Source organism: Eretmochelys imbricata, chromosome 4 (genome assembly GCF_965152235.1).
Source record: "Eretmochelys imbricata isolate rEreImb1 chromosome 4, rEreImb1.hap1, whole genome shotgun sequence".
NCBI classification, from domain to species: domain Eukaryota; kingdom Metazoa; phylum Chordata; order Testudines; family Cheloniidae; genus Eretmochelys; species Eretmochelys imbricata.
Window position 1 is genome coordinate 31,190,938 of NC_135575.1, and position 18,024 is coordinate 31,208,961.

Genomic DNA, 18,024 nt, shown 5'->3' on the forward strand with positions numbered 1-18,024 from the left:
CTATCCACTGAGGAGAGAGAACCATGGGGCAATAAGGTTCAGCTGGAAAAGGGGTTGCTAGGGAACCAATTAGGTTCAGCTGACTCCAACTACTTGGGACCTTTTTAAACCCTCCCCTGGGTGGTAGGAGGGGGAGAGTGAAGGAGTGAGAGGAGCAGGGAAGCTGCCAGTAGGCTGTTTGCAGAAAGACATCAAACCTTCCCAGTAGGGAGGCTGCACTCGCTCCCCAGGAGGGAAGGAAAATAAGCACAAGGGACTGACTGAGGAGAGGAGTAGCAGGACCCTGTGCCACCTATAAGGATTCGCCTTGCCCCAAACCTGAGTCTCCAAGGCTAAAAAGGACTGAGCCTACTGAGGCGAACAAGGTATTTTGCCACACGTGGTGTGAGAAGTGGGATGTGGTGAGTGAGTAGGCTCTGTGGCAAGCCATCTCAGGGCAGGGTAAATCACACACACACACACAAAAAATGGAGGATGTAGTGAAGGCATTGGTACAAGCCACTGCGGCCCAACAAGAGGCTACCAGGGTGCAGATGCTTGCCCAGCAAGAGTCAGTATGCGTCCAACAGGAGACGAACCAATTACTGATGAACCAGGTGTCCCAAGATCAAGCCACCCTGAATGAAGAAGTGAACCAGTTAAAAGCCCTGACCCTGAACACGCTGACGCATGGGCCCCAGGGGATCCAGCCGCTGCAGGCAAGCAACTATTTTCAGAAGATGACTAGGATGACGATATAGAGGCATAGCTCCTCACCTTCGAGAGGACAGCACTGTGGGAGGCCTGGCCTCAAGACCAGTGGGCAGGTATCCTGGCTCCATTTCTGTGTGGGGAGCCCCAGAAGGCCTATTTCAACATGACCACAGAGACAGCTATGGATTACCCCCAGCTGAAGGCGGAAATCCTGGAACGGTCAGGTGTGACGTCAGCCATACGGGCCCAACGCTTCCATGAGTGGAAATACCGGGACAGCAAACCGCCGAGGTCCCAGCTATTTGATTTAATTCACCTTGTCCAGAAGTGGCTCCGCCCCGAGACCCATGGGCAGGAGAAGATAGTGGAAATCTTCGAATTGGACAGGTACATGAGGGGGTTGCCGCCGGACATACGGGGGGTGGGTCCGCCAAAACGATCCCTCCTCCTATGATGAACTGGTTGCTCTCGTAGAGAAACACCTAGCAGCCCAAGAACTTTCGCGGACCACCGGGAAAGGAAGGCGCCAGAATCGGAGACAAGTCTCTGCGCTGAGGCCCCAGTTTGCCCTAACACCAGGCCGGACTATGGAGGGGAGGAAGGAAGCCAAAGAGCAGCTAGCGGTCCCGGAGATACTTGAGGCTGGGGGGAGAGAAAGGCTCAGGGAATAAAGCCCAGTAGCCCGAAAAATCGGGGGCTGCCCCAAGCAGGGTACCGATGTTATACATGTAATGAATTGGGGCATATCGCTGCCCAATGCCCAAATCTAGACGAGCCCATGCAATGCGAACTGGGAGATATAGGGGGACCATGTGATCTAATAAGTCTAGTAGGGGTTGTGATGGTCCCTCATAGATACACTAGACCCGTTAAAATGAATGGTATATAGAGACTACCGCGTTAGTAGACTCGGGAAGTGCAATCACACTGGTCTCAGGAAAGCTGGTCGGGCAGGACCAACTATCCCGGGCCAAATGCTCAGGAATATCCTGTGTGCATGGGGATGTCAGTTACTACCCAACCATCCCCATAAAAATAGAAGTTCTCAGAAACCCCACTAAGGTGACGGTGGGAGTAGTTCCGAAACTCCCCTACCCAGTCCTTATTGGACGAGACTTCCTAGGGTTTGATAGCCTACTCCCTGGGGAGAAGGTGGAAGAAAATAATGAACCCGGGACACAGGGGGTGGCCCAGATTGATAACCCCCACCCGGCCTTCCACGAATTTGGCCAGGATTTGTTCTCCCCGCCGGGAAAGCCCCGGAAGACTTGGAGGGAACAGAGGGTGGACAAAAGGAGGAGAACGAGGATCTTGACCCAATACCAGAAATCTACGCTTGTAGGGGAAAGAGGTGGCTCAACAGACAGCGGGGCGGAGCAGGAGATCAACAACCCAATAGCTGGACCCAACAGCCCAGGGGTTTTCCCCAAGGAGGAGACAGAGGTAGATTCCCCTGAGTTTGGACAAATGGGGACCTCACTCAGGCATTTTGGTCAGGATCAGGCCAATGATACAAAATACAGCAATATTCGTAAAGAAGTAGTCGAGGTAAATGGGGTCCCCGTGGAGGGGAGAGTCAAGGGCCCAGGGCCATATTATGTGATTAAGGGTGATCTGCTATACAGAGTAGTCCAGGTCTAAGAGCAAGTTTTAGAACAACTCTTGGTCCCACAGAAGCATCAGAGGGGTGTGATGGATCTGGCCCACAGCCATCTTTTTGGGGGCCATCTAGGGGTAGATAAGACTTGATGGGATTCTGCAGAGGTTTTTTTGGCCCGGCATTTATGCGGCTGTCTGGCGATATTGTACCTCCTGTCCAGAATGTCAGTTACATGGGCCCCAACCACACCCAAGGGCCCCTTTCGTACCTCTACCAATTATTGAAATCCCATTCGAGAAAATAGCTATGGATCTAGTAGGGCCACTGGAGAAGTCAGCCCTGGGTCATCAGTACATTCTGGTAGTACTAGATTATGCCACCCGATATCCTGAGGCCGTACTCCTACGGAACACCATGTCCAAGACCATAGCCAAAGAATTAGTCTGGATTTTTTCCAGAGTAGGGATACCGACAGAGATCCTGACGGACCAAGGGACCCCCTTTGTGTCTAAGTTAATGAAGGACCTATGTGCAATGCTCCATTTATGGACCCTCAGGACATCAGTCTATCATCCCCAGACTGATGGTCTTGTCGAACGCTTCAACAGAACATTGGAGAACATGCTATGGAAAGTGGTTAATCGCGATGGGAAAGACTGGGACGCCCTGCTGCCTGACTTGCTGTTTGCTGTATGGGAGGTTTCCCAAGCTTCCACTGGATTCCACTGGATTCTTCCCATTCGAGCTGTTATATGGTTGCCACCCCGGGGGCATATTGGACGTGGCCAAAGAGGGATGGGAAGAACAGCCGAACACCAGGAGAAACATCACTGAACATGAATTGCAGATGAAAGACAGGATAGCCCAAGTTGCCCCCCTTGTGCGCGAATACCTGGAGAAGGCCCAACGGGCACAACGGACATACTACAATCGCCAGCAACGACCCGGAAGTTCCGGGTGGGAGACCGGGTAATGGTGCTCATACCCACGGCAGAGAGCAAGCTCCTGGCCAGGTGGCAGGGGCCACATGAGATAATAGAAGCCATAGGAGAAGAAGAGAAGAATGAGGGGGGATTTGATAGCTGCTTTCAACTACCTGAAAGGGGGTTCCAAAGAGGATGGCTATAGACTGTTCTCAATGGTAGCAGATGACAGAACGAGGAGTAATGGCCTCAAGTTGCAGTGGGGGAGGTTTAGATTGGATATTAGGAAAAACTTTTTCACTAAGAGGGTGGTGAAACACTGGAATGCGTTGCCTAGGGAGGTGGTGGAATCTCCTTCCTTGGAAGTTTTTAAGGTCAGGCTTGACAAAGCCCTGGCTGGGATGATTTAACTGGGAATTGGTCCTGCTTCGAGCAGGGGGTTGGACTAGATGACCTTCAGGGGTCCCTTCCAACCCTGATATTCTATGATTCTATGATTCTATGACTATAAGGTCCGACAGCCGGGTCGCCGGAAGCTGGAGCAGATCTACCATAGAAACCTGCTGAAACCATGGCAGGATAGAGAAGCGCATGTGGTTGTGCTAGGGGCACCATCCCCTAAAAGCGACCAGCCCAACCAAGGGGGAATATCCCCGGAGTTGACTCCGGAGCACCGATCTGAAGTGATCAGCCTGATTAAACGCAACCAGGATGTGTTCTCAGAAGAGCCAGGCAGGACTACTGAGGTTCACCATCACATCCTCACAGGGCCTGGAGTGAAGGTGAACGTCAAGCCATACCGGATCCCGGAGATCAGGACAGAGGTCAGGAAAATGCTGGCCTTAGGAGTCATTGAAGAATCTCATAGCTAATGGTCGAGTCCAGTGGTTTCAGTGCCTAAGCCGGATGGCAGCGTGAGGTTCTGCAACGACTTCCGAAAGCTGAATGAGGTGTTCCAGTTTGATGCACACCCTATACCCTGGATCAATGAGCTAATTGACAGATTGGGAAAAGCACGGTTTATGTCTACCCTTGATCTGACCAAGGGTTATTGGCAGATCTCCTGGCCAAGGCCGACAAAGAGAAGACAGCCTTTGCAACTCCAGAGGGACTATATCAGTACACCGTCCGCCCCTTTGGGTTGCATGGGGCGCCTGCTACTTTCCAAAGGCTCATGGACAAACTGTTGCGACCACATGGCAAGTACGCAGCAGCCTATCTTGATGACGTTATCATATATAGCCCCGACTGGGAGACACACTTGGAGAAGGTGGAGGCAGTGCTGGATACCCTGAGGAAGGCGGGGCTGATGGCAAACCCCTCCAAGTGTTCGCTCAGGCTAGCTGAAGCCAAATACCTCAGGTATATAATGGGGAGGGGTGTGGTTTCCTCCAGACTACACAGGACACACCCCATAGGAGGGATTTCAAATATATAAAAATGTCATCCTTTTTTGTTCACAAATGCACAGCCATATGTTGCTGGGAGGGGGGTAATATACTTGGTGAACAGGAAAACCTGAAGGGATATTTATAACTGCAGCCACCCATTTTAGGTGCACTTCCCCCCCTTTGCAGACTGAATACACAAGGCCACTATCTAAAATCTACCAGAAATTCATAGATGTTACAATTTAAAAATTCCAAAGATTTTTCAAAGGTACAAAGTGCACTGGGGCACCCAATGCCCAGACACCCTCTGGAGAAGGGTGGGACTTGGGTCTCTAAGGCACAATGCCTCCCAAAGCGATCTCTGGGGTGCTGAAGGCACAGTGTATCCCATTGAGAGCTATTAGGCTCATAAAAAATTCCATGATGCCAATCAAATCATGCCAGGGTTTTGATCTATGCCCTTTAGACTGCCAGAGAGTAGAACACCACCCTACAGGTTACTAGTTAGGAGCATTTATGCTGCACTCATGCCCTTGCAATTTTTTTGCGGACACTGCAGCTAGCTTATATTTCTCAGGAGCCAGGCTCAACGAATTCATCTGCAGGTGCTTCTCTGGCTCATTTTTCAGGTCATTTGGAAGGAAGGAGTAAGAAGAAAGGAGTTGAGTACAATCAAAACCAAAGAGCTGGAAAACCCATCATAAATTGTTAAAGAAATTAAGCACAGCTGGGAATGCTGGAACTGCAGGCCTCCTAATCAAGCTCTGCTTTCTATTAATAATTCATTAATTTCACCAATGTGTGGGCTAGTTGCTCAGTGGCTAAATGAAGTAAGTTCTGTTCCAGGAATTGAGAAGCCAATAAAGTGCTGAGACAGGCTAGCATAGTTTGCAGAGGGAATGGCTAAGAACACAATCCCTCATGCCTCCAGTCCCCCGCACACACATGATGAGTCACACAGAAAAACGTTGACTAGGATCATTACCTCCATATAGACGTATGCCTGGTTTATACAGTGGAGGTTCCTGAGGGTAGGTTTGAGTCTGAGAAAGCATGTTTTAATTTGTATGCATCACTGCTGTAAACTATCTCTGAGCATACCTCATCTACATGCCCCCAAAGTACAATGTTGTTCTGTAGCTGCAATGTTGGCCCACAGAATCTATCCCTTGCTTCCCAGTCATTTTCCAGCATCTCAGGTTTCATTAGAAAAGAATGTTTCTAGCCCTTGTGGCTTACCCTGAAAAGGTGAACAGAGAGTAACTGATGGCGTGGTTGAATCTGCAGACACCCTGCAAAAATAGCTCCAAGGGTACAGAGTTCATGGCAGCATTAACCCAGGCTCTTACCTGGGTTTTAGTCCAAAACCGCCTATCATCCACATACAAAAATCTTTCACCCATGTTTACACATGCTTTGAATCCAGGCTTGCTTACACAGCTGGGGATATAGGTTAGGGGTTCGCACAATTTTTTTTGCCACCTCAGAGTTAGGCCATTTTAGTTTTCGAGCTCTTGCTGGTGGCCGCCCAGACAATTTTTCCTAAAATACTTAATTAACTTTAGGAAAAACAGATAAATAGGCACATATATGTGTCCAAATCATAGTAATTTATTTATGGAGGGGTTTTGGGTTTTTTTTGCAGACTCTGTAAAAAAATAACATGCAATTGTCTCTATTCTTTACTAGACCGAAACAGACTAGAAATACAAATAAAGTGCTTTGCATGGTCTTGTCTTTTTGTTGTTGTTGTTGTTTCTTTTGCTTTTTTGGTTACATTTTTTTAGACTTGCTAGCTAGTAAGTCTGCTTCTGTGAAAAGTGATATCTGTAGGTTTGTTAATATCACTTTTCACAGCCCCAGACTTGTTGGCTAGCTGGGAGGCAGTGAAAAGTGATATTTACAAAGCACACAAATATCACTTTTCACAGCAGACTTACTCAGCCCTGGAAAGCCGGGGGACAATTAAGCCTTCGATGGGGAGGTGGGTAGGGAGGCAGCAGGGATGATGAGGGGAGTGGTAAACCTGGGAAAGGCAGAGGGTTCAGTGGTGATGGGGGGGGCCGCGGGGGTGAGCCTGGGGATGGAGTCCTGTGATTGGGGGATGGAGCCCGCTGCTGCACAGCCAAAGCCCAGAGCCCAAAGCCCCATGGGTAGAGCCCATGGCCAGAGCCCACTGCCGCCATCAGGGTCCAGGGCTGAAGCCAGAAGCCTGAGCCCCACAACCCCTGGAAAGGTGGGGAACTCGCACGGTCTGCGCCTTCGGTGTTTGTGGCTCCAGAAGGGGGCAGGGCCCAACTCCTCCTGGCAGCCCCAGAGGAGGGGCTGCTGCTTTGCCCCCCTCTCCCAATCACCACGTAGGAGGCCGTGGCCACAAGAAAAGCCTCTAGTGGCTGCATTTGACAAATGCTGGGTTGGAGCTAGGGTTCTAATCCACCCCACATTGCAGTGTGGATGCAGGATGAAGCCCAGGTTACAGAACTTGAGTTCTGATAGACCTCCAATGCCTTCCCATGATTCCCTGCAGGCTGTATTTTCCTGCCCTTCTACCTCACTCATTTTCTTTGCACCAGAAGTCACCTGCTAATTTATATACAACTGGGCAGTGTTCAAGTGTAGTGGACTGGGACTCAGGAGTCCTGGGTTCAATTTCTGACTCTGGCACTGGTCTACTACTAAGTGATGTTGGGCAATCATGTCTTGTTCTGTGCCTCAGTTTCCCCATCTGTAAAATGGGGATCATAGAATCATAGAATATCAGGGTTGGAAAGGACCTCAGGAGGTCATCTAGTCCAACCCCCTGCTAAAAGCAGGACCAGTCCCCAGTTTTTGCCCCAGATCCCAAATGGCACCCCCAAGGATTGAACTCACAACCCTGGGCTTAGCAGGGCAATGCTCAAACCACTGAGCTATCCCTCCCCTCCATGGGATAACAACACTGGCTTCCCTTGTAAAGTGCTTTGAGGTCTTAACATGAAAAGTGCTATATAACAGCTAGGTGGTATTATATTCTTCTGCATAACCTGCTGCATTTCTGCACAGCTCATTCAAACAGTGCTAGAACAATAATGCCTTATCACCACATGCTATTAGGAGGTGCACACCAAGGTTCTGGTGGACCGTGGTTAGAAGCAGGACAAAACTCAGAAATTTTGGTTCATGGAAAATTTAGACTTTTGGAAATTTCCCACTAACCGTAAATTTAAAAAAAAATCGTTTAGGAAACACCACCCTATGGTTTTTCCACAATGAAATAAGCTCTGGGGGCCTGACAGCTGCTGACTGAAATTGACATGACATGACTGTCAGTTTCACCACTGCTATTCAGTTGTGGACAGCCATCAAACTGACAAGAATCACGTCTATTTCACTCAGTGGATTCCAGGGTCTATGGCTTCAGGGAAGTCCACAATGCAGACAGGCTTGCGGCTAGGGACCCCAGAGCTCCCACATTCCCTATCCAGCTGACTTCCCAGGCTGCCCAATTCGCAAATCAGCTGGTTTACCAGGCTGCAGGAGTCAGACATCATGGGGAAGTGGCTAGTCCAGGAGCCTGGAAGCCCTGGGATCCCCAACTCATGGCAGGACTACCCTGAAGCCACAGACCCTGGAAGCCTGTCCCAGGACTTCCAGGCTCCAGGGTCTATTGCAGGAGCCTGGAAGACCCAAAAGTCCCCCTGAGAGTTCAACCTAGGGCACTCAGGACTTCCAGGCTCCTTGCTGTGGAGCCAGGAATTCCAGGGCTTATATGCTCCCTATTGGCTCCCTGTTGGCCTGTGGCCTGGGGAAAGTTCTCTTAACCCGACATATCCCTGCAAGCAGTCCTATCTCTGGTGTGAGTTCAGCAAGCACCCACATTTGAGCGATGTATCCCAAATTGTCACCTGTACAAGAATATCTCCAAGAGACTGGCAGAGGAGGGGATTAAGTGGATGACAATTCAGTGAAGGGAGAGAGTTAAAAACCTAACAGGTGCGTGTCGCAAGGCAACAAACAGCAACAGAAGGTCTCAAAATGAAGGGCATGTCTGTACGGTGAGTTAGTATGGGGCAAGCTGGAGTGTAAATCTATAGCACTCTCGTGAACTTTGCAAACCGCTGTTCCAAATACTTTTAATGCATGGCAGCAAAGTCCATAAGGACATTTAGTCCATGGCATGCTACAGCACTGTAAATTTACACCCCAGCTTGCCACAGACTCACTCACTATATATATAAGCCCTAACTTTTAATCCGCCCCTACTGCAAGGAATTTGATCAAGTGCTCGACACTGCCTCGAACACAGAGCCCAGTGTCATGCATGATGGGCTTTTGAGACTAAATGGTCTTATTTTTGGATGGGGGGAGGAATTAGCAGAGCTGGAAGAGACGTTGGCAGCAAAGGAACCAGCGAAGCTAGAACAGATCCTGAAGCTACAGCAGACCCTGTAGGCACAGGGGCCGCAAGATGTCCTCAGCCTGGAGTCCAAGGACCTGTTCAGGAGAGGAGCCATGGAACAGAAAGGAAGGAATATCAGAGCCACAGCCAGGTAAGAGGACATTGGTATCTTTGTTACTGTTTGGGGGGGAATTGCAGCATGAGTAGGAGGGTTTCACTGGTTTATGACCAATGCAGTTATTGTTGGGGAGGATATTATGTGCTGTGGAGAGGCTTTTGCTTCCATTGGGGGCAGAAGCTATGGCATTTCCCTGTCCCATCTTCCTTCCCCTCCTGACCATGTGTGATCCACAGTGGATGCCAAGCAGTGGGAGGGGGAGACATTGAACTGTCTTGGGGCGGGGCGGTGGAGGTTGAAAAGGCACATCTGTGGAAACGGAAGTTTCTGCATCTGTATTCAGGATCCTGTTTATATTCACCTGAATTTCACTAACCCTCTTCTGTCACTGAGTTGCTGATCAGTCTTCAGGCAGCAAAAGATCACCTTCTCACAGACAGAAGGTCTTCTACCAGAGGCCTGGAAAATTTCTAATCTCCAGTAGATCTAACTCCTATGACACCACTGCCCCAACTACTGTTAAGATCATCGCTGGTAAACGTTCCCTGGCCGGTGGATCCCAACATCCACACACACACCCCAGCCCCAGTAAATAATAATAATAATAATAATTAATAATAATGTCTTGATATTTTTCCAAGAGACAGAAAATATTTACCATATTCTTGGTGGGCTAGTGGCCTCCAATTCAGCCACCGTGGGATAGACAAAAGTTGAGAGATGAAATAAAGACATTCCAATGAGATCAAAGTACCAATTTGTGGCCTTACTGTGACTCAGAATGTTAAATGGGAGAAACTTTTGTTTTTCTTTCTCTGTACAAAAAAAAAGTGGGGGAGACTCTTTTGTTGCCTTTGCAACACCTTCTACTGCTTTTGGACAAAACACAGCCCACCCAGGCCTCTTGGAAAGAGGCCCCTGAACCAGAGGAAGAAAGGAAAAAGGGTCAGGGATGACCTGCTGCAGGACATGCTGAATGACTTTGGCCACAGGTCAGATCTTCAGCTGAAACTCCAGAGACAGCTGTTGGAGCAGGACAGGGAGAGGGAGGTGAGGGACAGGAAAGAGATGCCAGACTAGAGTGAGACTACTTTGTGCATGACAGGGCAATGAGACAGCTTGACCAACAGTAGGAAGCAAAGGAACTCTTTGAGCACATGCTTAGTCTGATGGCCAGCGAGCAGCCAAACCCAGCACCAGCACCTGCTTCATCGCCAGTGGAGGTTGCAGACAGAAGTGAGGAGCAAGCAAGAGCCGAAAGAATTGACTCTATTGACAGGCTAAGAACACTTCCACTCAGTTGCCCAAGAAGAACAGACAAGTTCTCCCACTATACACCACAAAACAATTCCTAGAGCAGCTCAACTTAATGCAGTTCTAAGAACCATGGCTAGAAACCCAGAAATCCCAGTGTCTAACTCAGGTTTTGGAAGCATCAGTGTGGATGTGGCTACCTGGGTAAGAGAAGTGTCTAAAGAGTGTGGACCCTTACAAGTGTTCATGGCTAACTCGGTCACCCATATCTGAGTGCCCAGACCTGGGTAAACTCTGCAGTGAAGACATACCCTGAGAGACATGGCCCCGTTCACCTCAATGGGGGTTTAAATTTGACAGTTTAAATGCCAACATTGCCAACTATTTCACTGCTGATCATTTTAGCAGAATCCCCAAGCTAATGTGCATATGCCGCATTCCCCGACTGCCTTTCAAGGTACCAAAAGCTCTAACTGTCCTGGCCACTGCCATGATGTTCTATTTATTTAGATTTATGAATATCTTTCTAGGCACCCATCCTATGCACTGGGTACCCATCCGATAAATTAACATACTAAATACAATAGAAAGAGTTCTTCTCATATCATCAATAAATAGTCACCTACTCCCTATAACCTTGAGTCCACATCCGTCTCAAAAGTCTGGAGGACATGCAGCATACCTGAATGGTTAACAAATCTGGCCTGCGGCTGACCGATGGGACAAAGGAGTTCCAAAGCTGAGGACCCTCCACATAGAACATACTGCTGACTCCAGGGAAGAACTCCAACTCAAGCACTCCCATCTGGAACCGTCTGGCACTGGAAGGGACAACCCCTTAGATAAGCAGATACCAAACCATTCAGGACTTTATAGGTTAACATCAGTAACTTGAAATCCACCTGGCAATTTACTGGCAGCCACTGCAGATTCCAGGGGCCAGGTGTAATTTGCTCCCAACATGGAATTCCACTTAACAAGCAAAGAATCACAATTTATACCAGCTTCACTTTCCAATTGTCCTCCAGGTGTAACAGCTGTGATGCAGCTGTGCATTGTCTTTACAAAAGTATGCAAAAGCATAATGAAAACTGAAAATGGCAGGAAAGAGCAACATAAAATAAATTGAATTAAATATCCAAATAAATAACCGAGGGGCTACAGGGCAAATAGTAGTATTCATCTGCAGATTTGATATATTAAAAACCTAAATTTTAAAACGTAAATGAACCTGCCACAGAACTCTGTCTGCCGCACTGTAGTGCTGCTGAATCCAGGAAACTTGCCGCTGGAATCTAGCCGGTTATGAGAACATGGAGGCTTTGGCCATGTGTCCCTTTCAGATGTCACCAGTTTTCATAAACAAGCATATATCAAGTCTAACACTCAGCCAGCGTAACCTCTGTAATCCTCTTCATTTGGCTGTATGTGTCAGCCCAGCGTTCTGACAATGAATCCAGTGTTGAATCTGGCAGTACTACAGAGACACCTGCCAAAGACCTGGTCAGGGATGATTTCCCTGATGTCCTTATTTCATCTGCAAATTCCTGTTGCTGGCTTCTTTCTTATTTCTCTCACACTCTCATTTTTTTTTCCAAAGAACACCGAGCATCAATTCTTACACTGCTGTATCATCTGAATTCCTTTCTCTCTTATTTCGCTTCTTTGTTCATTATCTATTAGCTGTAATGTTTTATGGAATATCTTTGGAATAATATTTCTCCCTCTTTGCCTTTTTCCCTGTCTCATTCCTCAAACATGAGCAATTTGTTCTTTTTCAGGAACGTTAAAATCAGGAAGGTCTAAGCCACCCCAGGAAGCCTGGATGCTCGCTGACATGTATAAAGTAGGAGCTGTTACAGTTGGCTGTTTCCAAGGAGTACAGTTACTCCTCCATGTGAGAGAACATATATCCCGCTATATTATCTCATTATAATTTCAAGTACATTCAATTCCCATGACCAATGACTCTCCCACTCATCTAACAACAACTTCCAAAATACAATGGAAAACACTTGCATGAACGGTGTCACGGCCACTTACATTCAATTGCGTTTTCGTCATTCAGGTCCCGATTCTGATCTCTCTTCTTACCAGGAGGATCTTATATTGCAATTAGTACCACAGGGAAAACTCATAGAGTAAGGTCCTACTTGATATAAGGGTAGCAGAATCTAGCTCGTCATGATCATTTTAGCAGCATCTCTGATTTACTGACCTAGGAATAAAATGCTTATTGAAATGCTAAAGAAATGTAAACATTATTACCTTTAGTCTCATTTAAACTAAGCCTCCTTTACAGTATTTGGGCCGTGTGAAGCTGGTGTAAATGGATCCTAATGTAATAGAGAATCAAGTCCTAAGCTTCTCATTCTATCTCACATGTTAAGCAAGGTTGGGCCTGTTAGCATGGGATGGGAGAGCCCCAAGATCAAATCCAGGGTGCTGCAGAAAGGCTGACCGTTCAGTAGGTGTCACTCTTCCCTCTCCTTAGGATCAAAGCAGTGATTCAAGGTTGTGTTGCCAGAAGTGTTGTCTTTCAGGTGTGACATAGGTTGTGAGGTCTTTGGGACAGAGAGGATCTTTTTGTTCTGTGTTTGGACAGCGCCTCGCACAGTGGGGCCCTGGTTCCCACTGCAGTTCCTAAAAGTGCTACTGCAATATAAATAATAAACAACAACATATCCCATACAACAAATAACAATCAGAGCCCATGGCATGTTCAACAACAGCACAATTTAAGCAAATGCATGGGCATAAGTGTTTGCGGAACTGGAATCTTGGCTTGAAATTGGACTTGGGATCTTTAGGCTTAATAACCTTACATAAATGTCAGATGATATAACTATTTATTGTACCCTGCAGACATTGTTCTAACACTTGACAAGCTGCTGAGTGCATGCAGGCGGCAGGATTACTTTGCAAGGTAATTTCTTGCACCTTATCAACATTTGCCAACAGAACAGTTACCGATACTAATCGAAAGCAGATTGTAACTGAAAAATGAACAAAATGAAAGTTTTCACTATTCATGTATTTTAAACATATTATTGCATTTTGAGGTTACAACTCTCACTGAAAGGCAAATGAAAAGGCTTGGTAATTACAAAGTTTTAAAATTTAAACATAGGATTCATATAGCTGTGTCTTATTATGTGTATGCACAGTTCCTGTCACAAAGAGGTCCTGATCTTAGGCAGAGCCCATAGGTGCCATTTTAGTAAAAATAATAAGTAATATTCATAAAGATAATATTTCTACCCTTCCACTATCTCTGTGCAGCCCCAAACAGCGAAGCACTTAAACACAGGTGTAACTTTAAGCATCAGAGTAGTCTCAATGACTTCATATGCTTAAAGGTACGAACATGCCTACATGGAGCCTTCGTTTGTGTATCTCACTTCAAATTGTGAGGTCCGAGGCACAGGATCATGTACTCTTGCAGGGTGGGTCATGGGTATTACCATGAACAAATAACAACCAAAGAGAGATCACAGGCTCACACCTTGGTATATGAGGAGAAATTAACAAAATAAAAACATTAGAATAGAAATAGCTGGTTTAGCTTATAAAACCCTATATGATGTGTTTTCTCCCCTACTTTTCACTTTAACAGTTCATACAAATGAAATTTTGGACATCACAAGCCATATTTAGGATGCTGTAGTGTCACCATGGTAATGGGTTTTGCTGAAACATAGCAGTGTATGTAAGTATGGTCTAAATTAGCTGAAGGAAAGAGAGGCAACGCTGAGAGCTCACAGAAAGCTTGCAATTACTGCTTACCATACAATGAGATTTCAAGTGTGTGTATCTAAACATTTCCTTCTTTTCAAAAATAATTTCCTGGCCTTTTTGACCTGTTGTCCTGTCATCGTAAGCCACTGATTAATACAACTGAAAAACAACTGGAGTCATGAACAAAGTGTGTGTGTGCATAGGCGCTGTAGTTTAACAGTGCATTTCTTTGTACATACACTGTGCTGCTTGTGGACGCTGGGACTATCTTACCCTTAGAAGGGTAAATTCTTCAAGCGCATCTTGGCTCACTCTTTCAACTACTCTACAGGTTGAGAGTCACTTAGAAGTTGTTGCAATTGTATTTCCTAACTAAGGATGGGTCAAATTAATTTGGAAGACTTTATCCAGAAACATGGGGATAAACACAGACCCTTACCTTATATAGACCATATGTAAACTGTAGCAACCACACACCCTGTAATTTAGCCCTGGTCTACACTACAAGCTGATGTTTGTATAACTACATCACTCAGGGGGGTGGATTTGCTGACCTAACTCCTGGTGCAGACAGCTCCGTGTCGCCGGGGCGGGGGCTTCTCTCATTGACATAGCTCGTGCCTCTCGGGGAGGTGGAGTACCTACACCGACGGGAGAAGCTCTCCTGTTGGCAGAGGTAGCGTCTTCACCACATGCTTTTGTGACTTGAGCATTTACTCTCACAGTGTTTGCCGAGGCCTGGAATACTTTCCTTGGAAGTAATATAAAGCGTGCGTGCGTTGTGCGGGGCGGGGGAGGGAATGGACTAGATGACCTTTCGAAGTCCCTTCCAGCCCTACATGTCTATGATTTAGTCTCCAATACCACTCAAATCGTAATTTAAATTTTACTGAGTTTTCTTTTTATAACGTTTCCACATTGGAGCTGATGGCATGTACATACCTATGCTTTCCCCAGTATAATTACCACTCCTGTATTCATACAGTATATAAAAGTATGATTAATTGGTTTCCATAAACTATATGATGCTAAGATACCAGGTAGGACGATAGGCAGGCAGGCAGATTAGAACAGATCAGATCTACCTTGATCTTGTTTCCATTTAGAACAATTCTTCCTTGGCTTTTCAGGGCAATCTCAGATTTTCCATCTGTTCTGCTTATTATGGGATATGGATTCTTCATAAAAAGCAACAAAATGCTCCCATATGCCCTTCAACTGTCTTTAAATGCGAAACATGAGAGGGAGGCAACTACCTCTAAATTACTGGGTATACTTCCAAGGACAGTATTCCTGCGCTTGGAAAACACAGGGCCAGGAGAGTAAATAAAACAAAAAAATCCTATGTGGGGGAGGTAGAGTACTTGATTGCCTTTTCTTATGCCCTTTCTTTATTCTGGCTTTTTTTTAAAAAAGTGTCATTTTGCAGCCTAAGAGGTTTGCAGTGAGTGGATTGTCTATTACTCTGCATCTTGGGTAGGTCATTTACACCAATGTAAAGCGGGTGTAAAAAATTAAGGTGCAGGGCAACAGAAGAGAAGGAACCAGTGATCCCAAACCTCCAAGGCTGCAAAACCAACTGGCCCAGCAAACCAAGGACATGTGGCTGTTATTCTCCAGAACTGGCAGACAAAGACCCAATGCTTTATGTCATCAGAAACCTTGTAATCCCAATATAGCAATGTCCTTGGTTGGGACAAACACATGAACATCTGCTGCTTGGACTAAAAGACTAAAAACTTAGAGGCGGCAGCAGACCATTAAGCTCTTACACGATTCTGCCACCCGAAGAGGCCAGTAGTCAGCTCTGGGTTAATGGGGCTTGCTTACCACAGTTTTCAAACGGTTAAAAAACCTTCACCTCAGCTTCAGAGAGTTTGGGTTCATGCTACTGGAATTATAATGAGCAGAAGGAATCAGGGCAGAGGGATCGCTGCTAAGTTTAAAGCTCCATTTAGTTCTCAAATGACTGTTTCCAGTATTTTCAATGTTGGTGCATGTTAACTCCGTAGATGACATTTTTTCAGTCATTTCACCATACGTAAAGACATCAGTATTTTCCCCCTTGGCTGTGTGGTTCCTGGTCTCAGCACAAGCTGAGAAGTGCTGACATTAAAAGCATTTCCTGTTTTCATATGCAAGAGGGGCTAAAACTGCCCAATGAAGTTAGGAGGAGAAAACAACAGCTCAGGGGAGAAAATGTTAATGAAGTGTAATATTTTCTCCAATTGACTCCCCTAGACATGAAATTGCTTGTTAAGTCTGCAGCGTGGGACTCAAACAGGCTCTTCGGCTTGGCTAGGAGGCACAAATCACAGCAGAAGTACAAATCTTAACAGGATTTTAAGTTTGAATGAGCTACTGAGGAGAGTGACACCTGCCCATCAAGGTCCTGGTGCTCAGACTGGCATTTTGGCCTAGCTCTGCTCACTGCTGAAAGGCCTAAGTGACTTTGAAGTCTGTCTCATTTTCAGATGTGACTTACGCATTGACTTTCAATGAGACTCAGGCCTGATCTGTACTTAAAAGCGGGGGGGATTGGAGCGGATTATTTGCCAGTGTAACTTACTCCATTCAAGGAACTGGTATAAACTCTCCCCCCCACTAGTTTAGCCAGTCTACGCTTCCAGTATATCTACACCAGCAAGCCATTCTTATACAGACAACGCCGCAGACTCCCAAGTGCCCAAGTCAATTTTTGAAAGGGAGATGGGCTCCAAAGTCACCTAGGCCTTGGAACGCTGAATACTTTAAAAATTCAGCACCCTGGGGGTCTGAAAGAGAAGAGAACCACTTTGGCAGAGTAGTATGGATGCTTTCAGGAGCAATCAACTTTTCTAAGCATGGGAACGGAGCCAGTGCTCAGAAGGAACATTTGTTGATACCTGAGTCCCATTAGTGCCATTTTCCCACCCCCACTCACTACTCCCCACCCCCACCCCAGCATCTTAGCCATCTGTACATAAGGCCAGTCCTTGGGGATGTTGTCTCCTCACACTGAGATATAAACTGGGATGGACAAGATTATCAGCCTATGATGAGGATGTGAAGGAATGTATGTTGTCTGTAGTAGGAAGGACCCATGTCCAACAGTAAGACTTGGCTGGCTCTTTATAGTGCTTTTCATCTGTAGAGCGCAAAGCACTTTACGAAAAAAAGGGTGTCATTAGCCTCATTCTGTAGATGGGGAAACTGATGTAGACAGGTGAAGTCACATACCCATGGTCACCAGCAATCAGCACTAAAACCCAGGTCTCAATTCCAGCTGAGTGCCATATCCTCTCACCCATTCCTTCCTCCGTTTGTGCCCTAAGTTTTTGGAATAGCATCCTGGTATGTGACCAAGCCAGTCCACCCCTGGTTCTTTTCCTAAAGGGTTAAATATCCAAGCAAATCCTTTAGCTTTTGGGTTTTACTAGAACAACATAAAATGTCCATATGGGCATAGCCTAATTCAATTTTTAGCCTTCTGTAGAATATACTTTTCTCTGTTCTTTAGCTGCAGCTTTGAGATAAATTATGTATTGAGGCTTTTGACAATTTTATTAAAGTTTCATTCCCATTTGATTTCTTTCAAATAATCCATATCTCAGGGATTTAAGTCTTAGTTAATCTTGGTGATGGTAAGAAAAATGGGAATGTGGCTTTGTAGAAAATGATTTCTAACAGCTATTGAAATCACATTCCCCCCTCCCCCGATCCCCTTAGCTTTGGTCTTTCACTAAACTTGGAAACTAGAAGGATGACACAGATACTCTAACACTTGTGACACAGTAATTATAGAAGCCTAGCATCCATTCTGCTCCTGACAATAATTACAATTATCCCATTAGATATGTTTACATCCAGGAGCTGCCTAGACATGGACTGGAGCCATGTCCTACTCCTTGCAGCCCAAGAGAAGGCTCAGGTTTAGGATCAGATCTCAG